General features: G+C 41.5%; 1 long non-coding RNA gene across 2 annotated transcripts; it reads left to right on the forward strand.

The window, feature by feature from the left end:
• The first annotated feature begins 1,312 nt into the window (after positions 1-1,312).
• LOC137149430 (uncharacterized) lies at positions 1,313-7,818 on the forward strand. Of its 2 annotated transcripts, none has more exons than XR_010918777.1 (3): positions 1,313-1,698; positions 6,222-6,413; positions 7,190-7,818. It is a non-coding gene; the product is annotated as an uncharacterized lncRNA (long non-coding RNA). The 2 variants fall into 2 exon arrangements; XR_010918778.1 differs by having other exon boundaries at positions 7,193-7,818.
• The last annotated feature ends 692 nt before the right edge of the window (positions 7,819-8,510 follow it).

Raw genomic sequence — 8,510 nt, forward strand, 5'->3', positions numbered from 1 at the left:
CAGGTCAGCACTAAGTGGGAGTTTCTTAGTCAGTAGTAGAATACCAATGGAACATCATGCTTGTAGTTAAGCAGCGTTTTAGGGGTTAACTGGGTTACTCAGTGTACTATGGGTTGGGGCCATAATCTATCCTTCCATTACTTCCTGTGTAGTTAGTAGGTGTTTTTCTCCACTCTATTTGTTATGTAGCTGAAGGAGTCGGTGGCATATGTCCCTTTACAAAGCTAATAAACCAAACAGTCCATAACAAACTGCAAATAGGAGGACTCTAAGTAATGGTTTAGGTATGGTATTTGAATAGAAGCTCTTTCCATATATATGTTCAAATACTCTGGTGTAGTACGGGACACGTCTTTATGCCCCTTTCTTACAGCATATTTTTCCAAATCTTGTTGATATCACCATCCAATACAAGCACTCTGTGTATCTTAAAGGTTCTGCTGTTACCATCAAGTAAAAAAACAGAAAACATATTTATCTTTTTATGTAAATTGCAGCTGCCATGACTCCTCAGGACAATGGTTTCAGTGAAGAGAGGGAATTGTTTTTAATATATTGCACAACATTATATTTTTACAAATGGATAATACACAGCTTTTGTATAGTCCTTCTCATTAGTAGATCTCAAAGCACTTTACAAAAGAGGTCAGTATTGTTATCAAGTTGAAGACAAAGGTTTGGCTTTCTCATTAAAGAATTATTTTTTCCACAGTAAAGAAAGGGAAGAGGTCTTTATATGGAAGTGGTGGTGTTAGGGAATATGACTGGGAGCCAAGTATTAAGAAATTCAGAACCCAAGTCTGCCATGGGCAAATCACTTAATTTCTCTGTCTGCTTATCCATCTATGCCATGTGGTTAAATAATATTTATAAATGTTTTCTTATTTATACAGAGTCCTGAAGATTTGAAATACTCATGTCATCACTGAGGATAAAAACTATTTATATTTTCTGTTAACAAATTTGCCATTAATATTGTGTTGGTCTGAAGTATTTCTAGAGTTAGTATCACACAAAAGAGATTCTTTAGAAAATCTTCTCTGATTCCATGTGATGGGGTGTTTGCATCACATAGCCTAGAAGGGACCAGTGAGGCTGAGAAGGGGCCAATTAACTGGATAATCAATACCTGAGGGGAAACAGGTGGCCTAAGTAATCCTCTGAATGATAATGGAGCCCATCTGAGTAATAATAGGTGGGGCTAGTATACAGCCAGGAAGCTGGCAGCAGATGGGAGCTGTAGTAAGGGAGCCTGTAGACATTCTCTATAGGGAGAGGGAAGGAAGGAAGGAAGCCTAGGGGGAGAGGGTGTAAGAAAAGGCTAAGGGAAAGCGGAGCAAGGTTGAAGATGGTGCAGGCCTTGGCTACTGATTAGATGGTCCCTGGTCAGGAATCCAGAGTAGAAGATGAGACCCAGGTTCCCCTACCAGCCACTGGGGAAGTGGCACTATCTGGGCAGTGAATGGGAAGACTGTCTGAGACAATTTGTATGGAAAGACTTTGATATACCAGAAGGGGGACCTGGCTGGAGGCCAAACCATGGAAAGAGTGCACCTTGAGTTGCAGAGAGGTAGGTGAGTGAGTGAGTGAGTGAGAGAGAGAGAGGTGCTGCAGCAGCAGCAGCAATGAGAGGCAGAATGGAGCATTGGACCTAGAAAGAACTACTCCCCAGAGCAACCAGGAGGAGGCACCCTAGCGGTGAGTGGTAGCTCATGATATGCCACTAAATAACTTCTTAATTCTCTACAGAGTTCCTGATTATTTTGCAAAAGAGAGTGGGTAGAATTTTCAAAATTGCCTAAAGTGAGTGAAGTTTGTCTGAAAATTTGAATCACTAACTGTAAGTCTAGCTTTCCTGTGTCAGTTTTAGACTGTGGGTTATAAGCAAAAGTCCCAATCATGCACGTCAATGAGACTCTGTGTGTACTCTGGGGTCTTCCCACATGGAGCTTGTGGCAGGTTGGGGGCTTAGATTGGGTCCATCTTTGGTTTCAGGCATTAAGGCCTCAATTCAACAAGGTACTAAAGCACATGTTTAAAGATTACACACCTTGCTGAAGTGGAGTACAGTAGCTGATACCCATTGCAAGTTGTGATTCTTTTTCTGAGCAAGTTCAATATATCCCTTATTTCAATGCTGCACAGTCTGAGTGTCCAGTAGTTCTGAAAATGCCTTATTGGTGATACTGAAAATAATTGCCTATTGGTAACTATTTTTCATTGTTGTGTCTGCATCCTTCTTTTCTTGCAACAGAGAAGCTATGTAGTTACTATGTTACATGCTTGATTTTACTGGCGTCCTGCAATGTTCTACAACTCTAGGGTGTTTTTTTTTTTTAACCTTGTTTGAAAATATATCTTAACTGAAGAAATAACATTTCTGTTCCTTTTTTTTTTTTTTTAGTGATGTAAAGCAGAGCTGATAAAAAGATAGTACTGGACAAAATTCCTTGGTATATCTAGACTTCAATCTCTTCTATATCAAGCTTTCTTTCGTATGTCTTACATAGTTCACTGGTGCACAATGGGAAATTATATTGCCATGTAATCTTATTTTCTCCTATGAAATTTATTACCTTTACTAGGAATCAAATGTCCATAAGTTATTTTATATTTTTGCTATCAGTATCTGATTCATATGTTTCCAGAGGTTTCCAAGTCTTTTGTTATTCCATCTGGGTAGTGGTAATAATAATAATAGCCATTTTCTTTAAGAAATGATTATCTGGTGAATAGCCAACACGCTCATTACTGCACTGAACTATGAACGAATATATTTGTTTCTGTTGAAGGCATAGCATTTTTGATACATTAAACAATCACTAACAAGTCCCAGATGCTTATACTCAATATGTTGGCCACAAAATACTTGCATCCATTATTCTGTCAAATCCTGGCACTGTAGTTTATCCTCAATATATCTGGTCAAATGCACTTGGTATTTGAATCCGTGGACATAGCTGTGCTGCACTTATCTTGTTTTGCATTGTCCTTAAACAGGAGTCATGCATCAAGATGAATTTTTTCAGTCTTCATAATGGAAGCCGAGGCAATGAGTGGGCAAACCAAACTACATCTCTCAAAGACACTTCTGATGTATAATAGATGTTGTTCTTTCAGCACTGGTATTTAAATATTCTTGTTTTATTGCTTCACTTGGAAGAATCTTTCTTTCTTGGATAAGCTTCTTCACTGCAGTACCGCTGTAGCATGTCTGAAAGTTCTTCTATTTCTGGTCAAAGCTGACTTGTTCCTACTTGCTGTTTGTTATTGCCACAAAGCCATCATTTATTGTACCAGAGCTGGTTATTTTAGTTTTCGTTTTAATTCTGGTGTGTGGAATAAACCGTCATAGCCATTTCTTCCCCAGTCTGCTTGGTTTTCTTATTTAGTTTCTTAATTTAATTTACCAGATGAAAGTTGTCATGTCCTAATATCTCTTGAGTAGGTAAAGCATTCATAATACTCTCATGAGCCACTCATCTGGGGATCTGAGGTGTTCACGGTGATCTTGGGTTCCTTTAAAAGAACAAAGCACTGTGGTTAAATGAAAGGAGGGAATTCAGGATGTTACTATATGTATGCTTGTTAACCCTATTGCAGCTCTGAGTAAACAGCTTGTTGCTTAAGCTCCTGTCCCCAAGCTTATTTATAGCACAACAGAGTCAAATAACGGCATACGGGTTGGTGCACCAGTTACTTGTTGTCCTTAACTAATTCTGGTGGAGCCTCCTCATGCCACCTTGTGTGCAATTCATAAACTGCATCCTGCATTGTTTGCTTTCATGACCAACTTCCAAATGGATTGATTATTATAGTCACTAATTCTTGCTAATTCCAACTTTTTCACTGTTAAAATAATTAACATGAAAGGACCTGTACTTTTTTAACAGTCAAGAGATGGTGCTCTTCTTTTCCCACCTCTCCATTAAATTTAATTTCTCAGTTGTTGAGTTATTTCAACCCAGTCTTCCTAACACCATCTTCCCCTGGATGATTTCCCTCCAAAATTGGCTTGTTTCTGAATAAGTTAATTAACTAGATAAGCTCGGCAGGCGCTTTTTCCCCCTCAGTGTGCTGAGGCTGAAAGTGTGGGGCCTCTGGATTGCAGGGAAAAGAAAGTCTGTCTGTCAGTCTTTGGCTTTGACAGAACTCTTATCAGCTGCTGACAAAGGCAGTGTATGTTGAAGTTGCTTGTCAGATCCATTCTTCAGAATCTCCATCAGTTCCTCCAGCCTCTTCTGAGCTACCCAGATTTGGCAAAGTTCCTTTTCGTATTTTATGTCCCTTGAGTTGTCTGTTCTTGAATCTTGTCCACTTCTTGGCAAGTTTCACTTTAAATATCTTGTAGCTGTTTTTCATGTGTCTGTTCCCTGGTTCAGGCCTTTGGGGTGAAAATAATATCAAAACAATATTTCCTCTCAAGCAATGGTTGTTTTTGATTTGTTACTGTTTCAGCCTTCATCTAGTGCCTCAGTTATTTTCACTATATATTGTAGGTAGCATCATAAATGTGCTTGGTGCTCAAGGGAGGCCAGGCCTGCAGCGGGTATATATCTGCATAGAGACACTGACAATGATCTGGCTCAGGTTCTTTGCCCAGAAAAGCATTTGAATTTGGGGTATCAGTAGATAAGCTTTTTATACTGTCCACTATCACTGCTGCTAGTTGTAAAATGGGGGCTGAGATGATATTGTGAGAGTGGAACAGGGAACAGTTGGAGAATACCCTCTCCTGCCCCCAATACAGTTTTCCCCCACACTATTCTGGTTCATCTGTTGTCTTCTCTAATAGAGCAAGGGGTTTAAATAAAGCTGATTCCATTGTTATTCTTCCACCTTTGTCTCTGAAATCCTTTCCTCTCAAGTAGGTGGCATGAACTAACATCCTTCCTTAAATCTATCAAGTTGTCAGCTCACCAGCTTTAAGTAGGCTTTGTTAGCCTTCCCTTCACTGCAGCTTAATTGTGAATGTGTTTCTTAGTCTCAATAGCCAATTTGTCCCACAATGGTTGTAGTTTAGGCAATGGGGCTTGTATGCACTTCATTCAATTTGGGAGGAAAAATGGAGGACAGGTAGGGTTCCACTTTATACAAAAGTTATGTTTGTTTATTGTAATAAAAATGGATTGAATTACCAGAACAAGCTCAGATAATTACCCAAAAATAATCCGGTTTTTGCTTAAGGTGTCTATCATGAATTGCCTTTCCTGGTCATGGGAGACTACCTTTATAAATACACTTGGTCCTGATTCAGCACAGGGGGCTGGACTAGATGACTTCTCGAGGTCCATTCCAGCAAACACTTCTATGGTTCTATAAACCGTTGTCTAGATTTCTCTTTGAATCAGTCAGCCTCATGCCTTTTTCCTTATGATTTCAAACCATAAACAATTTGCCCTCTCTTCAGCAGTGAATAAAGTGAGAGCAGCATCCTCTGCCCTGAAGACATAGGACAAAAAAGCAAACTGAACAAACACAAGTATTTGCAGATTCCCATTTAGGCCTGATCTAAACTCCAAAGTTAGATCAACGGAAGGCAAATTACATCAACCTATTTTTGCATCTGTCTACATGTAAATTTGTCTCTGGGTGATGTAAGCATCACATTGCAGCTACATTGTAAAACCACTTCCCTGAATGACCTGGAGCCATGAAGTCAACTCAGTGCGAGTATAGACACAGTATGATCTGTGTTGACCCTAACAGTCCTCTAGAAGCTGTCCCACAATGCCCCATTCCTTGTGACAGTAACCACTCTGTTCACAATTGTGAACTCCATGATCTAGGCGTCACAGAGACCAGAACCCCCCCTTCCCTTGAAGCCCCCTCATGTTTTTGAAATGCCTTTTTTCTGATCGTCCAGCTTGGCAAACATACCTACCAGCTCTCCCTTGTGTACAGCTGTCCAATCAACCAGGACAGCTTCACACACTAGACATGCTTCTGTCTGGAATAGGCAGGAGGTGTTGGAGCTCCTGGGCTTGTGAGGAGAAGAGTGTGTGAGCAAAGCTACAGGCCAGCCGGAGAAACATGGACCTCTATGAACAGATTGTATGGGGGATGCAGGCAAAGGTGTATGACAGGGATCAACAGCAGTGCTGCATGAAAGTGAAGGAATTTTGTCAGACATACCACAAAGGCCAGGAAGCCAACAATATACCTGGTGGTGTCCCACAGACCTACTGATTTTGCAATGTGCTACATGTCATGCTTGGCAGATACCTTGGAATAGCTTGAAACAGAGTCCCCTGCATGAACAGGGAGGAGGAAGAGGACAAGGAGGAGGTGGGGGAGATCCATCAGGGACTCCAGCCTTGCCATTAGCCAGGATCTGTCTGAGACTCCACCGTAGACTAGCCAATCCTTCCAGGCAAGCATGGATGAGCTTGATGAAGGGGAATTGAACTCAGGTAAGTGTGATCATGCATTTTTCCTTAGTGTTTAAATTTCAATATGTCACCTGGCCCATCCCCAAGTTAACAATACTTAGATACTGACACTTCATTGTCTTCTTCATACGAGAAGAGGTAGTGGTACAATGAATAGAGGTAGGGTTGGCATCTGCTTTTCATTCCCCTGTTAGGTTGGACAAGGGGAGCCAGGAGGATCAGTTTATGTACATAGAGATGTCCCTCTTACCCTCCTCATAGATCTCAATGAAATTTTCATGGAAATACTCTGCAGGCAATCTTCTCCCAAAAGTTTCTAAGGATGGCTGCCTTCTTCATTCCTCCTTGGTAGAGTACTTTCCCACACCACTCAGTGATGAGTTCAGCGGGCACTACACAGGCTGGTGGCACGTGGGTCTGAGGGGCTTAGGGACACCTTTTGGCAGCAGTGTTCTCTGGAGTGATACTCTCAGGAGTGAGTTATCTGCTAACCCACCACCACCTGTGGAAAACAGAGCCAGTATTCAGTGCCATTGCCCTGTACTCATATCCATGGAATAGGAACTGAAATTTTATTGCTTCATACAACAGATATTCCTTCCCTCACCCTAGCAAGCTATAGTCATGGCTGGGGCTGGAAAGTGGTGCTGTGTTGAGAGGCTCCAAAGCGGAAGCGTCAGTGTCAGTGAGCATTTCTTATTAAAAGTGTTTATGGGAATAAGGGAAGAGTTTTGAAACTTACCTTTCCCATTCTGTTGTGATTGTAGATCCAATGATAAATGTCTGGCTTTTATCAGCAGCTTCTTGTGTGTTGGCTGTGAGGGGTACCCCTTCTACAACTGCAGAGTGCATGACTCTGAAGTGGAGGAGAAAGAAGAGGACTAGGAAGAACATGTTCAGTGAGCTCCTGCAAGCCAATGCTGTATTGGACCGTGAGCAAAGGGTTTGGAGAACAATAGGACTGACAGACCCAATAGGACAAGTAGAGGGAAATGCACTAGGACATAATAGGTCTTCTTAAGCAGCAAACCCAAATGCTGCCGACCCTGGTTGACCAACGGGGCCAAAAATCCTGGCCTCTCCCACCCTTGTAGTCCTTGAAAAACTCCATGGTTATTGCTCTCTACAGCCCCCAACATACCTTGTGGCATCACAGGATGTGTCCCTACATGGTCCATGAGAGGGGACAGCAAGAAAACCACAGCTTCACATATGCTGATCTGTGAGAACCACAGTTCGTGTATATGTAGCCACAGCTGGACAGATGTTTGCTGCCTTCCCAGTTTTAAAGTTCTACTCAGTTGATTTGTGTGAAAAATTTGTATAGCAGTGCCTGTGGCTTTTTTTAACATTTTTTTTTTTCTGCACTGTTTTCCCCCTCTCAATAAAATTCTAGTGTTGCAGAATAAAAGTATCTTTTATTCATTCACAACGCATATATTGCAGAAAGGATAACGATACTCAAAGCAAATGGTATTTGTAAATCTAAAGCGAGCACCACATAATTCAGAGCTTTCAGAAAACTCCCAGTCATTTATTTATTTAAAGGTATAACAGGCCCCGCTAACGTGGCTCACTGTTAAAGTGCTTTTTCAAAGTCTCCCTCATCTACATAGCTCCAGGGTTGACTCTTGTAATGGCCCTTGTCTCTCCATTCACATCCAGCACACAGCTTCTCTGCCTCCAACCTGGCAGCAGGTTTCTCCCTTTGCCTCACTGCTATTATGCAGGACACAACAGGCAGCTATCATCACAGGGATATTTTTCTCACTGAGAATCCAGTGAGAAAACAAGCCAACCATCCCTCCAGTCTCACAAAAGCACATTCTGCATGTGTTGAGTCAGTAGCTGAATCTTTCCTTGACACACTCAAGGTGGCTTGTGTATAGTTTCATGTTCATCACTATTGCCATTTTAATAACACCAATGATAAGCTGCTGGTGGGGAAGAATGTTCCTGCATGCATCTTTCTGAACAGTCCTGTGTTCTTAAAGGTGTGAGTGTCATGCACCTTCCCTGAGCAGCCCACACTTTTATTAACAAAACATCCCCAGTGATCTAATAACACTTGCATAGCCATGGAAAAGTAGCCTTTTCTGTTGATGTGCGTGCCACTGA

The sequence above is a fragment of the Emydura macquarii genome, unplaced genomic scaffold (assembly GCF_026122565.2).
Source record: "Emydura macquarii macquarii isolate MOO-44397 ecotype Brisbane River unplaced genomic scaffold, CSIRO-AGI_Emac_v2 contig_75, whole genome shotgun sequence".
NCBI classification, from domain to species: Eukaryota; Metazoa; Chordata; order Testudines; family Chelidae; genus Emydura; species Emydura macquarii.